General features: G+C 46.3%; 1 long non-coding RNA gene across 8 annotated transcripts in view; it reads right to left on the bottom strand.

The window, feature by feature from the left end:
- Positions 1-19192, bottom strand: part of LOC102444722 (uncharacterized) — a 121266-nt gene that overhangs the window by 89737 nt on the left and 12337 nt on the right. For 4 of the 8 annotated variants that reach the window (XR_012903021.1, XR_012903020.1, XR_012903022.1 and 1 more), the window contains exons 4-6: positions 13897-14129; positions 3832-3910; positions 2412-2719 (exon numbers count right to left, since the gene is read on the bottom strand). This is a non-coding gene — a long non-coding RNA (uncharacterized LOC102444722). Of the gene's footprint in view, positions 1-2355; positions 2720-3831; positions 3911-13896; positions 14130-19192 lie in introns of those variants that run through there. The other 4 variants (XR_012903017.1, XR_012903019.1, XR_003087597.2 and 1 more) reach the window with 4 other exon arrangements.

Below are 19192 nucleotides of genomic sequence, written 5' to 3'. Positions count from 1 at the left end.
ACTACTCAGCCACCTCTGAGTGAGGACAGATTCAAATTCACATTCCCAGAAGCAACTGTATTCCCCATTCCCAACCCAGCACTACAACAGGCACCAGATTAAAATTATAATACAGACTGTTCAGGTTTTCTTGACTCATAGGTGTGGATGAATAATCAAGATCATTCTGAGGCTTTCTGTAGTAAAAGGTTCATCTGATTGCCTGGCAAACAGACATCCTTTCATCTGACATTCTTGATACCTTTAGCTTGTTTTCTCTCAGATGGCGGCCCTGTATTCAGATGTCTAGTGTATATTCGGCAACTTTGGGATAGTCCGTACTTTAAAACTCACTTCTATTGATCTATGCATATTTTACAACCATAACTCTCAGCAGACAGCACATTCCAAGAGGATAGACTCTTCTGGGGATAGAAATTGGGGCAAACAACAGTCTTAATGAAATACATCCCTCTTCTGCCTGAGCATCTCAGGAAAAGCATATGCCAAAATCCCAGAACTTATTGTTCATTATAGCCCTGTCACCATTTTTATAAAAGACTTTTGTACTCACCTGTGTGCTATAAATAAATATGAACGCATCTTTTCTCAGGACACGTGGTTTCATAGATTCATAGATTCTAAGACCAGAAGGGACTATTATGATTATTTAGTGTTACATCCTTCTTCCTCAGTCCTCTCACAACACAGGCCAAAGTACCTCACCAATATCTAATGTTATAGTTGACTGTGTGTTATGTTGCTTCTCTTCAATTTTTTTCATTGTTGACCTGGCTAAGGAAATTGAACATCATTCTCAGAAAGAAACTAATAATAAAAGTATTTTTTCAAATAAGCTTTGTGCCTTGTCAGCACATGTACACACACACACTTAACTCACCACCATCCCTCTTTCTCACACCCATCTTCCCATTAGGGATGTAATAGTGTAGTCAATTAACTGATTAACTGATAAGAAAAAGCTTATAGGTTAATGCTATAGACTACATGCATTTTCCCTCCTTCCCCAGCCAGTAAAATTTTTAGCAGCCTCTCTCAGTCCTGGCTTGTGGTGGGTCTGGGACCTAGCCCCCTGCAGCTCTGTATTTAAAGTGTTATTAGGAGGCAGGTGGCCAGGCAGCCCACCTCAATTCCAGTTCATGCCATGTCCAGGAGCTCAGATACCCCACCCCAGACAGGAGCAGCTGGCTGCCAACCTTGTATCAGAGGCAGCAACATGGGGCTACAGGCAGCCGGTCTGTGAGGAGAGCTGGTTTTTAAACTGGCTCCCCTCGCAGATCAGCTCCCTCCTGGCACCCCGTGATGTTGCCTCTGGTTCAGAGGCAGCAGTGCGGTGTGGCAAGGTGCTTCTCGGGAATGAGGACAGATTTCACTGGCTACTGACCCCACCTCCAAGGACTATAGAATAGTGGAGTAACCAATAAGAATTCATGAGGTTACTCAACTATTCAATTAACCCATATTTAACATCCCCACTTCCCATCAGCATTCCAAGGCGAGAACATACCGCTATGATGGGCTGGTTTCTCAGAGGCTGTTTTTTTGGTTTGTTTGATTTGCAGCAGAAACAAGCGTGGCCACCCAAGGCATTCTAAAGTTTTCCCTAATGTTTTCCACTTGTCTGAGGTTAGGAGATGGCAAAAGGTGTCAGTTTGCCCTGACCCCCAAGGCAAGAGGCATTGCAACCTAGTCTACAGGGTCACAGAACCACTCAGGTTTGGCCCGGCGGCCCTCCACCGTGATGGAGGGGCTGCCAGGTCAAATCTAAGGGGCATTGCAACCCCATGAGACAGGTCACAAAGTCCAGAACAGGGAGCCTGGCCCATGCTGTGGGACTGAAGCTACAGTTGCAGGATGACTGCATTGTGGGTGCACTCACACCTGGCACCCTCCTCACTGACCCTCAGGTTTTTGGAAGAGTAGGGGGCCTCAATTTCAGATTGTGTCTCATCCCTCTGTGCAGCCCTGCCTTAATCCATCTCTTTGCCCTATCTCCAGCACCCTTCTTCTGGATCCTTATCTTGCTGTCTCTTTCTAGCCCTTCACACGAGCCAAATTACACACATGCTCAAACACTGCAGGACTCTTATTACCGATCTCCATCATATGGATCTGCTTTATCCTTTGTCCTAGATAATGGTGGAAAATAATTTAGAAAGACCGACATACCGTTTCCACCATGTGGAGTGTTGTATTTTTCTCTGACGCTAAGGGGCACTATGCAATCAACATAGCTTGGATTCCATCCCCAGTCAGTAGCCTACTGAATGAAAGGATCACATTTTTCTAAGAATAGTGATAGAAATGTAGCCGTGTTAGTCTGGTGTAGCTGAAACAAAAAACAGGACGATGTAGCACTTTAAAGACTAACAAGATGGTTTATTACTACTAAGAAGTAAGGCTCAGTTTACCCTGTTTTCTAGTCTGCTGTCAGCAGCATCCTTTTCTCTGTTCTTTCCTAGTTGTGGTGGAATTAAATTCTTCTCTTATTCACCGCAGCGTAAATATGAAACCACTCCACTGGCTTCAGTCCAGCATACTTAGCTCTCCAATGGGGCAGTTCCTCAGCTGGCATAAATGGTATCTTAACACAATCTTGTGTCATTTATTGTGACTGGTCCCTCCAGTGAATCTTCATTTTGCCTGAGTCTATAAGACAGCCCCTCTGTACACAGAATCAAATCCCCATGGAGGTTGGATGGTTCTGTGCGGGCTGGTGCTGAAGGGAGGAGAATGAGACATGGCAAAACAATAAGTAAAGATTCCCAACCATGTCAAACCTCCCCTTCTTGTAAAACATGCACTTTGTTTGGACTGTGGCCTGTCTACTAAAGAGCAACTATTCCTGAACATGTATAACCACCACCAAGTGGATTTGAACCTGGGACCTGTGAAGCAGAATATAGGAGCCTCTACCCTCTGAACTAAGAGCCAGCTGGTTTCTAGCCCATGCTGTAGAGGTCTCTTAATCTTAGATGTTTCTGTGGTCTAGGTACCACTTGCGTTGCTCAGTAACCACACTAGGGTATGTCTACACTGGCGGGATCTTGTGCCAGAAGTATGCAAATGAGGCTAAGCATGGAATATTGCCAAGCCTCGTTTGCATATCTAATGAGCCGCCATGTTTGCAGAAGAGGCTCTTGCACCAGAAGGAGCGTCTACACTACCCCTTCTTGTACAAGAAAAACCCTCTTGCGCAATGCCGGAAAATAATCAGTGTAATGGCATTGCACAAGAGGGTTTTTCTTGCGTAAGAAGGGGCAATGTAGAAAGCTCCTTCTGGCGCAAGAGCCTCTTCCGCAAAAATGGCGGCTCATTAGATATGCAAACGATGTTCCACTTAGCCTCATTTGCATACTTCTGGCACAAGATCCCGCCAGTGTAGACATAGCCTAGGTGTATGGGTTACACATGCACAATGTTAAATGGGAGTCCATGTGATTTGCTGTATCCCTATTGGCTAAATACTCCTTCGAACAGTAAATGTCACATACTTTGTTTTAATTGACAATTTCCCCAGCACCTAGAATTATTGAATTAATTGGGATACAGAGATGTGTTTGCCTGGGCACTTTCTGGGGCCTGAGAAATGCAGTGGTGAGACTGAATGCTCTAAGACAGTTGCAGCTTTCGCCCTTTGGAGTTGTTTTTCTTGGGTTAACTAAAAGCTAAGCGTTTTGTAAAAGAACTCCAGGAATGCCAGCATAAAGTACTTTCCACAGAGTGACGCTCTCAGGGAATGTTTCAACATAGCTCATAAAAGCTGCGTACCCCCACATTTTTGTTGTGGATGTGTGCACCCTCATTTGTGCATGCTCCCTTCTCACTTACCCAATTCACTCTCTTGTGAAATAACTCTGAAGTACCTTGTGACTGCGCCTTTTCAGGTGAAGTTACTCTCGGTATAATTCTCCAATAGCAGAATTGGTCAAAAGGGGATGGGAGAAGAAAATGGCAATACATATTTTAGAATGATTATCCTTGGGATTTTGTTGTTGTTAAAAGAGTGAAATACAAAATTTCTTTGAAATAAAAAGCATTTGATCTCAAACTGCAACAGAATTTTCACATTTATCATCAAGACTTATCATTTTGACAACATTTTTCATCTAAGTTTCTGTACTCTTTGTGAGGTTCCCTGCTTGTTCTTTTCGTAATCAAGTGGTAGTACAAAAGTAGTCATGTATTTTTGCTCTGTGTGAATGGGGTCAGCAGAGATCCACATCAGTCGCAAGAAAATGTGATCTAAACCTGAAAGAACTGCTTCTGAGAGGTAGCAGAGTTAGGAAAAATAGTCTGTTAAAGACTAAAAAAACATGTAGATGGTATCATGAGCTTTCGTAGGCGCAACCCACTTCTTAGTGGGTTACGCCAATGAAAGTTCATGATACCATCGGGGGCTGTGTCTAGACTGCATCCCTTTTCCGTAAAAGGGATGCAAATTAGACACATCGCAATTGCAAGTGAAGCGGGGATTTAAATCCCCCCCGCTTCATTTGCATAAACATGACTGCTGCTTTTTTCCGGCTTGGAGCTTTGCTGGAAAAAAGCACCAGTCTAGACGGGGATCTTTCGGAAAATAAAGCCTTTTCTGAAAGATCCCTTATTCCTCTTTTAAAAAGGAATAAGGGATCTTTCGGAAAAGGCTTTATTTTCCGAAAGATCCCCGTCTAGACTGGCGCTTTTTCCCAGCAAAGCTCAGAGCTGGAAAAAAGCAGCAGCCATGTTTATGCAAATGAAGTGGGGGGGATTTAAATCCCCGCTTCATTTGCAATTGCAATGTGTCTAAGTTGCATCCCTTTTACGGAAAAGGGATGCAGTCTAGATACAGCCTACATGTTTTAATTAGACTTTTTTGTTGTTGTTGTTTTTCTAATAGAACTGTTCAGCCCTGGTTTGCTACAAAGGGCATTGAACTCAAGGCAGGTCTACACAGAGGAAGAAATTTGACTTAAGATACACAATTCCAGCTATGAGAAGAGGTAGCTGGAATTTACATACCTTAAACTGAATTTCTGTCATGGCCCCATTGCGAGAGAAACTCTCCCAGCAACTTCCCTTACTCCTCATGACGCTGTGGAGTACCCGGGTCAACAGGGGTACCATCAGCATTCAGTTTAGTGGGGCCTTATTACATCTGCTGAATCAAACCCCGAAAAAAAATCAACCTCTGGAACATCAAACTCCAGGTAAGTATAGACAAGGCCTCAGACAATCAAAACCACTTCTCTGGGACAATCACTTTAACACTGGTTAGAGAGGAAAGGAGCCACATTTGACACACACACATACACACACACCCAGCAGAATTTTTTCATGGTGACACCACTTCTGAAGGCATGACACTAGCACCTTTCCAAACTCACCTTTCCCAATTAACCCTTTCATGCACATCACCTATAGCCCACCTCTGACTTCCATTTGAAGACTGCTAGAGCCGGTATTTCTGAACAGTTCAATTTCTCTTTGGCTTTGAATATTCTCCACTGTAGGTACTATATAAACATTCCTGTAGACACTCACAGGGTACTTTACAAAGATCAAATGCACAGAAAACGCTCCACATGAGATATGTGCCAACTGGAATTTTATATAATCTGAATAAACAAGCAAGATGACCCTTTTGTAAATGACAGTGGTTAAAACAACTGTATCTGTACAGTAAAAAACAAAGCTGTGTGGCACAGAGGTCATTGCATTTCTACTTGTTTGTTTAGCCCCATCTGGACAAAGTCCTAGTAGATTTTATTGTGGGTATTCGAGCATGTAATGGTCAATGTTTCAGATTTTACAGTACATTGAGTGTAATAACTGAAAAGCTACAGAAGACCTCTAAACAGCCAAATTCTGCCCAGAGACATGCAAACTGAATTCCAAAGGAAGAGAATCAGTGAAAGCTGCATGTGAGGGGCGGGGATAGAGCAGGGTGGTTTGGGTCCAGGTTACTTGCTGCTGAGAGCGCCAGCTCCCCCTTATTCCCCCAGTCTTCCCTGAGCCATCTTCCCCTTTGAAGCATGGTGCCTGGGACGGATGCTCTACTCCTTCCTATGGACAGGACATCTCTGAAAATATATGGAGCTGGGCCCATGTTCCTGAATATTGGTGGAGCATGGGCACCATGGGCCTGTATAACTTGCTACCTAAGAGGTTAGTGCCATCACTGAGGTACAGAACTTAAATGTATAAACCACAAAGGGTCTGATCCCATACTGCCTTGTACTTTTATAGTCATGTACATTGCTGCAGGTGGGCAGAGAAATTGCCCCTATTTTTCATTCGCTTTGCACCAGTGTGGCTGACTGCACTCATGTCAGGCAGTGGAGAATATGGCCCCACTATTCATTTTTCATTGTTTGAAGTTAACCCATCTTATATACATTCTGGACAACACGTGACACCGTGCACACCAGGGGATCCTACATAGCCTGAGCCATGGGGCAACCAGTGGGAGCTAACAGCATTCAAACCAAGGGCCAGTGCTCCAGTATGGCTCCATTACACTATGGACAGTCACATATCTGCTCTCACCTTGCGGTGAAAACAGTTGTGCACCACCCATTTCACAAATCTGCACAGCTGTTTGCTCCTACAGAGTGAAGGAACTTGTAGGTATGTGCACACTCATGGAGGCTAGGGGCTGAACCTTGCTCCGTCGTGTACGTAGTGAGAAAGGACTAAATTCCACTACAGTGGGTGTGGCTGGGGCATAGGATGGGGTAGATACTGGCCAACTTTTCTAAATTTGCTTTTCTATGGCCTGTATCCAGCCTGCAGCTTATTTAAATCATAAAGCCAGTTAGATCTCTTGCTGCTGTCACCTCTCCCACTGTCTCTGTTGTACATCTTCATCAGCTTCCTCTCCCTTTACATATTCAAAAGAAAGTCTTTCATTCCAGACTGCCTGGAGCTGCACTCTCAAGGCACGTCTACACAGCAGGGCTAAAGCCGAAATAAGCTACGCACCTTAAACTATGCAATTGATGTAGCTCAAGTCACAATAGCCAATTTCAGCTTTTGGCGCTATCTACACAGCAGGAAGACCAAGCAAGAGCACTCTTCCTCCAACTTCCCTTACTCCTCGTAAAATGAGGGTTACGGGAGTCAGAGTAAGAAGTCCTCCAGCTTGACATAATGTCAAAATAACAGTTTGTTGTGTAGATGCGGCCTCTTTTATTTTGGAATAACGTCAGTTACTCTGAAATAACTCTGCTGTATAGACATAGCCTCAGATTTGGGTTCTCTCTCCTACCTTCACCTTTGCCACCTGCCAACTCTGAATGCTGGTGCAGACTTTGGCCCCTGTGCACTTACTGTGGTAAGATTCGCAACCTTGCAAGGTATGTGCTATTGACTCATTTTACATCCAAACTTACTTTTGGTAGGTCCTCACATTCTAAATTCACTTTATTTCTCTGGGCAATGGTTTGTGCATGGCCGTTGGCTACTTGTGAAAAGCTCCTACCTACATTGGCATGAGTCATAGTTTTTGCTTCTCAAGCGCCTTTTGTGCAAGGATCTAAAAGCACTTTACAAACGTGAAGGCGCTCCTGCGAAGACGCTAAGTGACTGATGTTGCTGCTGGTATACCAGCTAGAAAACTGACTCCCACACAGATGAAAGGTATTTGTCCAGAATCACACAGTGGGACACAGACTTGCTATCTCCAAGACCTTTGCCTTAACCACCCAGATCTCATTTTGCATGATTTGCTCCATGGAGGGAGCGGAAGCAATGGTTAAGCAGGCCCTGCTCACTGGACCGGCTGTTATCATCAGCCCCTGTGCAGGTCATGAAAAGAGATGGACGTGTCTCTTCCTCACATCAGAGTCACTGCCCGCAGAAGATTGGGCACAATCCAGCACCAGTGAATAAATCTCCCCAGTGCCCACCACACACATATGCTACCCCTAACACGACTTTCTATTTTCATTTTAAAAGCAAACCAAGAACCAAAAAGCTGGAGGCTGCCTGGAGATAATCCATCCTGTCTTCCAGTCAGTCCCAGACAAGAATTGCAGCTTCTGCAAAAGCTGACTTGCCAAGGGAAAAGTGATGAGAATGAAACAGGCCAAATCACCTGGCTAAAGAAGGAAATCCAGAATGTGAGGAAATAAGGCCTGGTCTGCCCTAGGCAATTACATGTAACTACATTGCTCAGGGGTGAGACAAATCCAGGCCTGCTGATGGGAGTGGGGGAGAGGGGGTAGGAGGGAGCAATTACCCAGGGACTCGGGTGATTTAAAAGCGCCAGGGGTCCTCTGTGTGCCACTGCAGTAGCAGTGGTTGGGAGAGCTGGGCCCTTTTACATTGCTCTGGTTTCCTAGATGCACTCCGGAGTCCAGTGCCTGCCCCGGCTGCAGAGCGGCTCTGCTGAGCCTGTGGTGCACCCTGCCAGACAGTGCAGGAGCAGGAGGGGCCTGGGCAACCAGAAGGCAAGTTGGGACAGCAGCCTCCAGCTGTGCTGGGAAGGCAGAGCTCCGGGAGGAGCCTGGCCAAGCGGCAGCAGCAATGGCTGCAATTTTGTAACCACACAAATGAGCAGGGCAGGGCGAGGCAAGCTGAGAATGGAGATGAGGAGCGAGGTTGGGAAGAGAGTAGGGATATAAAATCCATTTTAAAAAGGTACAGTCAACCTGTGGAACTCCTTGCCAGAGGATGCAGTGAAGGCTAGAACTTTAACAGGGTTCAAAAAAATGTAAGATAGATTCATGAAGGTTAGGTCCATCAATGGCTATTAGCCAGGATGGGTAGAATGGTGTCCCTAGCCTCTGTTTCTCTGGAGGTGGGTGACAGGGAAAGGATCACATGAGGATTACCTGTTGTGATCCTTCTCTCTGGGGCACCTGGCATTGGCCACTGCTGGCAGACAGGACACTGGGCTAGATGGACCTTTGGTCTGACCCAGTATGGCTGTTCTTAGCTAACTGGTTAAACGTTAAGTTTAACTGGTTAACTAGGTTCTTGTGGGTGGCGGGCTTGGCCGGGCTGGAGCAGCCCCCCACAACAGGGGAATCAGGCTGCTCCAGCCTGGTCAAGCCTGCTGTGCTGCAGGCTGCTCCAGACAGGCCGGGCCCAGCCCACCGCAGTGTGGATGAGGGCTGCTTGGGCTGGACACCTGTTAACCCGTTGTCTGGTAAGTATCACGCTATAAGGCCAGGCCACCCAGTTAACCCTTTACATCCCTATAAGAGAGGGAGGGAGCCGAGCTCAAGGGTAGAGAGCTAGACACCGGACTGCGAAGAGCGAGGGCCGAGGGGGGGGGGGGAGGGGGGAAGAGGAATCAGACCGGGAAGGAAAAAGAGCAGAGGGGCACAGGCAAGGGAGGCTGGGAGAAGGGAGCCAAGGGGAGGCACAGGACCTACGGGGAGCAGAGCCGTGTAGCAGGTGGCTGGGACGGGGGGAGGCACAGAGGGGAAGGAGAGTGGGAGGGGCACCTCCAGGTAGGTGGGGCAATGGGGCAGCAATTGACCAGAGTCTCCTCTGATTGTGGAGTGGTGCTCGGGGTTTTTCTGGATGGGGAGGGAGGTGGCTAGTGGCTCTGTCTCAGGGAGAACAACAGGGAGCCCATTAAAGTGTTGGCCTGAAGTCTGGAATTCCTGATGGCGGGCCTGGACAAATCTACACCTCAAAATGATGCAGTTACACCAACCTACGCCCCATGCAGTATTCTCCTGTAGACTGAACGGCCACCTCTCAGGAAGGTAGAGACCCATATCAATGGCAGAAGCACAAAGGATACACAAAGAACAAGTTAAAAATCACTTAGGAAAGTTAGATGTCAGCAAGTCACCAGGTCCTGATGAAATGCATCCCAGGATACTCAAGGAGCTGATAGAGGAGGTATCTGAGCCTTTAGCTATGATCTTTGAAAAATCATGGCAGACAGGGGAGATTCCAGAAGACTGGAAAAGGGCAAATATTGTGCCCATCTATAAAAAGGGGAATAAGAACAACCCAGGAAATTATAGACCGGTCAGTTTAACGTCTGTCCCAGGGAAGATAATGGAGCAGGTAATTAAGGAAATCGTATGCAAACACTTGGAAAGTAATAAAGTGATAGGGAATAGCCAGCATGGGTTTGTGAAGAACAAGTCATGCCAAACTAATCTGATAGCTTTCTTTGATAAGATAACGAGCCTTGTGGATAAGGGAGAAGCGGTGGATGTCATATACCTAGACTTTAGTAAGGCATTTGATACGGTCTCGCATGATATTCTTATTGATAAACTAGGCAAATATAACTTAGATAGGGCCACGATAAGGTGGGTGCATAATTGGCTGGATAACCGTAGTCAGAGAGTTGTTGTTAACGGTTCTAAATCCTGCTGGAAAGGGATAACAAGTGGAGTTCCTCAAGGGTCTGTTTTGGGACCCGTACTGTTCAATATCTTCATCAATGATGTAGATATTGGGATAGAGAGTACTCTTATTAAGTTTGCAGATGATACCAAACTGGGTGGGGTTGCGACTTCTTTGGAGGATAGGGACATAATTCAAAATGACCTTAGCAAGTTAGAGAAATGGTCAGAGGTAAACAGGATGAGGTTTAATAAAGAGAAATGCAAAGTGCTCCACTTAGGAAGGAACAATCAGTTCCATACATACAAGATGGGAAGCGACTGTCTAGGAAGGAGCATGGCGGAAAGGGATCTAGGGGTCATAGTGGACCACAAGTTGAATATGAGTCAACAGTGTGATGCTGTTGCAAAAAAAGCAAATATGATTCTAGGTTGTATCAACAGGTGTGTTGTAAGCAAAACTCGTGAAGTCATTCTGCCGCTCTATTCTGCACTAGTTAGGCCTCAGCTGGAGTACTGTGTCCAGTTCTGGGCGCCACATTTCAAGAAAGATGTGGAGAAATTGGAAAGGGTACAGAGAAGAGCGACAAGAATGATTAAAGGTCTAGAGAACATGACCTATGAAGCCAGGCTTCATGAACTGGGCTTGTTTAGTTTGGAAAAAAGAAGATTAAGGGGGGACATGATAGCGGTTTTCAAATATCTAAAAGGGTGTCACAAGGAGGAAGGCGAAAATTTGTTCCTCTTGGTTTCTGAGGACAGGACAAGGAGTAATGGGCTTAAAGTGCAGCAGGGGAGGTTTAGATTGGACATTAGGAAAAAATTCCTAACTGTCAGGGTGGTCAAATATTGGAATAAATTGCCAAGGGAGGTGGTGGAATCTCCCTCTCTGGAGATATTTAAGAACAGGTTAGATAGACATCTGTCAGGGATGGTGTAGACGGAGCTTGATCCTGCCTTGAGGGCGGGGGGCTGGACTCGATGACCTCTCGAGGTCCCTTCCAGTCCTATTATTCTATGATTCTATGATTCTGTCAACATAGGTAGCGTTTCCCTAGAAGCACTATAGCATTTTAGATGTAGAAAAGCTCTTAGTGAGGCAAAGGATAGACTGTGACCATTTATTTGCCAGGGAAGTACATTCCTGATGTTACTCCTCAGCCATTTTCCAGGGACACATGTAGCTTTGGAATTCCAAGTTTCTAGCTAGAAATCACAGACTGTCTCTTTCCCTCTTGCCTCACTAGGACTCATTGGCAGGTCTGTGTCTGCCTAGACCAGTGGTTCCCAAACTTTTTGGCATCACTCCCCCTTTTTGATTTTCGAGAACTCCCCCCCCCTCCCCCCGGAATAGCAGCAAAACTTGTTGAGGAAAAAAAAAAAGGAACGGATGATCGGGCCTGAAAAACAAAAATAGCAGCAAAACTTGGGGGGACTGGATCACCTCACACCCCCCTGGAATCTCTTCAAGCCCCCGCAGGGGGGCATACCCCCCAGTTTGGGAACCCATGGCCTAGAGCATACTCAAACATACAGCTGTGTGAAAAACTAAGACATCCAGAGATTGTAAGTCAGTAACTTAGTTGCCAACCCTTTCCCCCCCCAAGCAATAGTGTTAAATTGGCTGCTGTGTTGATTTTGACATTTTACTATTGCTCTCTGCATGACCTTCATAAAATGTGATGAAAACACCCACTGCTTGATAAATATGCAGAGGTGGTGTCCTGAAATTCTAACTTCTCTTCCAGCTCTTAAGATGTTCTTTGCCATTTTGTTTTCCCCCCACTTCTTCATTGGGCCAACAGAAACACGCTTCTCTGTTATGCTCAGCAAACGTTCTTCGCTGTTTTCACCAAAACTAAACATTTTTCTGCACGCTCTCGCTCCTCTACAGCATTGGCCCTTCCCCAGATCCCAGGAGCAAGCACTTTGTTTTCTACGGTTTTCAGCAGCTCAGCAGGTTATTTAATGTTCTTTCTTGAGTGGCTCCAAAAGCTGAAAGACTCCAGGCCCCTGGGCTCTTTTTCCAAGACATTGTTTTTCCATCAGCGCTGAAATGACTCTTTGTTCACAACTCTCCTCAGCTTTGCAAAGATTCAGTTTGAGTCTTTTTTCCTCTCTCTGGACTCTTCTCGTGCTGGGGTGGACAATAAGATGGCAGTGGTTCGCCCTCTGCAGGTACGGGCGCTGACAGCTCCCATTGGCCGCAGATCACCCTTCCTGGCCAATGGGAACTGCGGGAAGCAGCAGCACAGTCCATGCTGCTTCCTGCAGCTCCCATTGGCCGGGAACAGCAATCCACAGACAACCGGCGCTACAAGCGCCTGTACCTATTGAGGTGCAGGTAAATACAGGATGGCGGCCTGCCAGGGGCTAGCCCTGGTGAATTAGTTTCGGCTTGCAGGCTGGTTATTGATCACTGCTATACTAGTGGTTCTAATGACTTTTTACATCTGTGTCTATTTCAGACTCTGGATTTGCACTGCTGTGACCTGCCTCTTGCAACGATAACTCTGTGTTTATTGGGCTCAGCGCCAGTGCTGCCAGCTTTTGCAATTTTACTGGGAATCTCATGATATTTACTGTAGGTCTTACAGCCCCAGCTCCAGGAAGCCTGTGTGTGGGTGAGAAATTGGGCTTCCATTAAAAACAGCAATATGTGTCGAGCCCTCATGGCTATCAAGAAAGAACCTGAGTGTGAGAACTGGCCGCACCTCAAAGGGTCCAAACTCAGAACGCAGATGAAAGACACCTTCTTGCCCCCGGTTTTTTGTAAATCTCAGGATTTTAAAGCTAATCTCATTGCTTTAGGGAGGCCGGATTGATGATTTTAAAACTCTTGGGGAAGGGGAAAAAAAATGGGTCTTGATCATTTTATAGCCACGGCCTCGTGGCCAGGATGACCCCTGTAGCCAACCGGAATGGGGGTGCTGCTCCTCAGTCCTGATTCCTGTGTGTGCCAGCTCAAGAGCTGCTCCACAACTCCACCTGCAGGAGGAAGTATCGTATTTGGTCTAGGGCAGAGATGGGCAATGAAGACTAGTGAGTGGGCTGCATGAGTGGCCCTCCTCCATCTCAGTGGGCCACAGCAGTCCACGGCCTACTGGGGTTCCACCTGCAGCCTGCAGACCCCCTGCCTGCTCCCTCTCCCATGCACCTCTCATGCACTCGGGCGTACTTCCAACTCCTCCTCCTCTCTCCCAGCACTTTCAGAGCACCATTCCAGCTCTGGGAGGGAGGGAGAGGAGTGGGGATGGAGCACAAATCAGGTGATATGCAGTGTTCCAAAAGTGCCGGGAGAAAGGGGGGGGGGAATTAGAAAGTGTGGGGCTGCTCTTTCCTGTCAGAGGCGGGATTGTTCAAGCAAGGAGGCTATTAGTTTATGGGAAACATGGACCAGGGGATAGGACCCTATCCTAAGTGTCAGTAGAACAGGAAATGATCCTTGGATCTGCCACTGACCTGCTCTGTGACCTTGGGCAAGTCACTTCAACTTCTCTTTGCCTCTCTTTCCCCTCCCCTCAATCCTTTGTCCGATCTGAGTCTGTGAGCAATTTGGAGCAGTGTGTTTTCCTCACGCTGCACATACAGCACCTACCTCTGTGGAGCTCTCTAGGTGCCCCTGGAATAGTAAAAGGCATTTCAGAGCCATGACTCACTCCTTTTCCTGACCGATTCATCGGAGCAGCTTCACCTGGTAGATTAGAGAAGATCATCTGGGTCTAAATAGACAAGTTTCAGGGGGTTTGCTCCTTGGATCCAGTGGCCACGATGTGTTCCACAAGGACTTCCTCCAAACCGCTAAGATTCAGACAGGAGTTGGGGGCAAGACTGGAAGGCAATAAGAGAAAAGGAGTCAAGGCAGAGAAGTCCCTCCTGCGAGACACAGCGCCTGTAGCTTGCTTCGGACCAAGACCGTCTGGCTTGCCTGGATGTTAAGGACAGCAAAGACTGTTCTGACCTGCTGGCGGACCCACATAACACAGGCCAGATGGGCCAGGGCAGTGACACCCAACATGAAGTAGGAAAACTGAATACAAAAGGCAGCAGGGAGAGAGTCACATGCCCTTTGGCATCAAAGTGCTTCCCCACTGCAGCTCATTTCCTACTGTCTTCCATTCCTTCCCCCCCCCACACACACCCCTGCCCCATACGCATGTCCACCTTTCCTTGGCATGCCCTCTCTTCCCCCATTTGATAGAGAACCAGTTGTAATGTTAGCACCTACCTATAGCTCCCAGGCATGGCTTTGGCAATGGTCCCCACCCCTAAGATGTCCATGTTCCCTCTCTCCATAGACTCCTTTTTAAAGTATTTCAATAGATGAGTCTGGAACAAGTACCCATCCAAAATCAGCATGGCCAAGAGGTCGGGGGGGGGGGGGGAGGGGGAGGCTTTTCAAAGGGCTTATTAACCCCCCCCCCCTCTGCTTGGCAGCTCTAGGCATTCATCTGATATTCTTTAGTTCGGCTTTCCTTAGCAATGAAAGGGCTTTTAGTGCTCTCCAAGAAAGGGGTCTTTTCCTACAGCCCTCAGAAAGCTTTCAGCCTGCTCCAGCTGCTGCCTCTCTTTATCCATCAGAAACAAAGTGCAACAGCCACGCTCGGCATTTCTTGTGCCTCTAATAAAGCCCCTATTTCACCCTAAAAAGGGGGTAAGCTGTCTTTGCAAGTGCCTGCTTTCCAAAGCTCCTTCACCAGTGACAGGCTGTTCAAGTTGGGCTCCTCTGTCTTGCCTGTCAGCTGGCTCCATTGGCTACTGTATAACCACCATGCGCAAAGGGAAGCACATTCATCAAGATGCTGATTCAGGGAAGCATCTAAACATGTACTGAAGTCCCGTTGATTTAAGCACATGCTTCACTGCTCTACTGAATAAAGAAGCTTGCCTAAGTCAGAGTCTATGAATCCCACAAACCTTACTCTCTTTCCTTCCCTCCCTATCACTTTCTATACACATGAGGAATGTTCCTGGACTCCGTTCAATAAGCATTCGTAGCACATCCATGCCAATGTTGTTTCAGCATTTACATGCTACCCGCGGCACTCAGGAGGGATTGAGCTCTCTCATTACCTGTGAGGTTGATTATGGGCACAGAATTGCATGGGCACACACACAAGTCTCTGTTTGGAAATGTGGGGCCTGATTTCCAGCCTCATTTCCCCTCCACAACCACCCCAACTCCCCACGAAGAGGCATAAATGTAGGAAGAACTCTGCCAATTATGAAAGATGGACTGTAGAAATGGAGGTGAAACCTTGTGTGAAACTCAACATGCACGTTGTGCTGCACTGAAGCCAAGAGAAACTTGCAGCAATAAAGGAAAAACTCCCCTTCCGGGTGTACACAGGGGGCAAATTCTGCTCTCATTAACACTGACAAATCCTCAAAGGCAATGCTTCCCCACTTGCAAGCACAGAGTCTGAGTGTAGAAAAGAAATCTTTAATACAAGGGGAGGGAAGTAGCACGGTATTAATTTGGGAAACCACCACAAACAGAGTTCATAACCAAAAGCACGAGTTACAGTCCGACCCCAAGTAGGTTGGGCAATGTCCTTTTCCTCTTAGGTTCTTAAGTCCAGCAATTTAAATGTTCCCTTCACATGCCCCACCATATGCAGAGTTCACCTCCCATTTTGTTGTGGGAAGGCAGGGAAGATAAGGAGGCATCTTACTCACTCCGCTGGTCACTCGCCTTCTACTTGCTCACCGCTCTGCTGGCCATTCGTCTCACCTCGCTGCTGCCGCTCTGCTTGCCTCTCTCAGTGGCTGCCCTGCTGGTGGCTCATTACACCTCTCCATCGCCTCCGCTAGCTGCTTATCCCATCTTCTGCTGGCTTGTGGTGGATCTGGCTCTAGGCCAAACCTACTGATTTCTGCTCTCAGTGATTTTGCCCAAAGCCCAGTCCAGCCGCAAGAAATGCCAGCATCCACAGGAATAAGTTTAAAGTAATAAAAGAGGCTCCTTATGGAGTCTGTTCTAGTTGTGTCATTAGAACAGAGGGAGAAACAAGTTGGACCAGTCTTGCAGCTCACGCCTGGAGGGCAGGCAGCCGGTTGATTCAGAGTCCTCCTTCCCCAGATCTTTGGCAGTCAAGCCCTTGTTCATCCAAGGGTCTTTACACTGACAAGGTCTCTCCTTTTGAGCTGAATTAAATACAGTCTGACTGTCTGTATTCCTACAGTCACTGCAAGCATTGTTGATCATCTCACAATTCCTGCATTTTGTGCTAACACAATTTGTGACCCCACAATAGCCAAATTGGTTACAAAGAGCAAGACACCATGGCAACAGTTGAATATCTGGCAGGCCTAAGTAAAGCAGGAGCAAACTGTATTTATAGAGACACACCCAGGATGTCTTTCCCATTCCAGCTGGCTGTAATGGAAGCATTGATTCAGACCCTGCTTACACTGAGAAGAGAATTGGACCCTATATGGAGTATGTGTAGCTGGAGGTAAGCTTGTGTGTTATTTCACACTGCTCTTGAGCAGTGAGAGCAGTGTCTGTCAATGAAGCAGTGATACCCAAACTTTACCAGCTGCTTAGGAACAACTCATTTCTGAGTACATGTTTTAATAAGTAAGTCAATGCTGTTACAACTACTGTCATTGCAACTTTCCAAAATGGCGAAAGGTCAGCATAGCAAGTCACTCATGTTTTCAAGAAGAAGCGAGAAAAGAGTTCTGGAGAGAACCACGTTTCTTTCCCATTGACAACAGCAGCTGGACTGGGCCCATAATCCTGAGGAGTATAGCTGTGTTTAAAGAACCACAAGTGTTCAGTAGTTCTTTGACCACATTAACTGGAGTCGGGACTTTGTGCAAAAGAATTCACCTTCTTCACTGAGGTCCATCTGCTTGTAAACTTCTTTGCCATCCATCCCTCTTTTCTTCAGTATTCCCTAGTGTCTCTTTACTATGCTGTCTCCTGCCTCACCAGGTACCCTTTGTTTATCTGTGTCCAGCCCTGCAAGCTGCACTCCCTGGAGCTCATCAGCATGTTTACAAGGTTACAAAAATTAGAGTGGCAATTTGTTTAGCGACCTAAACATAGCAATGGAAACCCAAGGCAGAGTGACATAGGAGTCAATGTGACATTTGTGGTGTTTATCTGTTGCCTTCCAGTGGCTCACGGGTTACTTTGATGTTGTGCGGAATTCGTGTTCCACCTGGCTTGCGTACCAGTGTTTTGACTTTCCCCTAAGTTTAGCTCTGTTCCAGTGCCAATGGAAGGCAGTAAATAATTGTTTGCTCTTCTTCATCCAGGCAAACAGATTTTTGTGCCTCACATTACAATTATTTGTCCTGCATTTAACTTTCATCCCTTAAAAGACAATAAACCATACTTTGGTATTGGGGCAACATTTGTAGAGTTCAGACAAAGACTAAGGACTGCATTTGAGTCTTTGTAGTGCTAAGCACCTACTTGAATGGAATCAAGGTACCTCTGTGGGCACAATGAAAAAAACCTTAAGGTGCTACACTAACCAGAAAATATAGATGGTATCATGAGCTTTCATGGGCACAACCCATTTCTTGAGATGAATGGAGCAAGAGGTCCAAATATATAGCAGAAAAAAGAAGAAAGAGGGGAGGGGGAAAACCCTGTCTTTTAAATTATCCATACTAAATGAGGCTAATAGAGTGGGCTGTAAGTGCCCAATACTTAGCTTTTCATGTCATTTGGGTGTTGAATATAATGGCCCATCGAAGACATGTCTTTGTTCAATCCTCAAACACCCAAATGACATCAAAAGCGAACTATCAGGCACTTACAGACCACTCTACTAGCCTGATTTAGCACAGATGCTTTAATTAACAGGGGTTTTCTCCCTCCCTCTCTGCTGTATATTTGTACCCCTGGACGCTTTGTTCCATTCATCTGAAGAAATGGATTGTGCCCACGAAAGATCATGATACCATCTATATTTTTTGGTTGGTCTCTAGGTGCTACAGGATCAAAGTTTTTAAAGTTTTTTTGTTGGTTATGGACTAACATGGCTACCCCTCTGAGACTTTGGCACAAAGAGAGATACGCCATGGTACAGATGAAACAAAGAACAGGACTGTGTAGCACTTTAAAGACTAACAAGATGGTTTATTAGGTGATGAGCTTTCGTGGGCCAGACCCACTTCCTCAGATCAAATAGTGGAAGAAAACTGTTAGTCTTTAAAGTGCTACACAGTCCTGTTTTTTGTTCCAGCTGCACCAGACTAATACGACTACATTTCTACCGCCATGGTACAGAGTGATCCCTGAGCAAGGAAATAGAGGAAGAGTCACTGTCCCTAGTTCTGCCCAATGCTGGTTTGTATGTGCCTGCCTCTGTCTAAAGCAGAGATCAAGGATCTAACTGAAATGGAGGTTATGTGGGATCTTGCTCACTAACCAGTTTTCCATCCCAGGTGGAAAACAAGCTGCTTACCAATCCCTTCTTCACAAACTGATGACATTGGTAGTGAGTCTGCCAAAGCAAGGTCAATCACCACAATATACATAGCTCAGCTAAGATAAGCAGAAGACAACCCATGGCCCCGAGGCAACCCTTGCCCCCCGTTTCCCCACCTACTATGCACAAGCTGCCAAAAATCCATGTCATCCATAGAGCAATGCATCATTGCACGTAATCACAGCTGGAAGTGGAACAAAACACACAAAGATGTGATTGAATGCCTGCATAATCCCAGTGTCCAGCTGCCTCTGTGCTCTTCTGTCCAGTGGTCATATCGCTGTCCCGGACCTAAGTCCTGGTCTACACTAGGGAGTTATTTCGAAATAACAAGCAGAGCATCCACATGACTAAGCCTGTTATTTCAAAATAAAGGGCTGGTTATTTCAAAATAACTCCTGCTTTCCACAAGGAATAACCCTTATTCTGAAATAGTTATTT

Source organism: Pelodiscus sinensis, chromosome 3, assembly GCF_049634645.1.
Source record: "Pelodiscus sinensis isolate JC-2024 chromosome 3, ASM4963464v1, whole genome shotgun sequence".
Lineage (NCBI taxonomy): Eukaryota > Metazoa > Chordata > Testudines > Trionychidae > Pelodiscus > Pelodiscus sinensis.
Note: the sequence above shows the minus strand (reverse complement) of the source record. Positions and strands in the feature narration are given on the sequence as shown.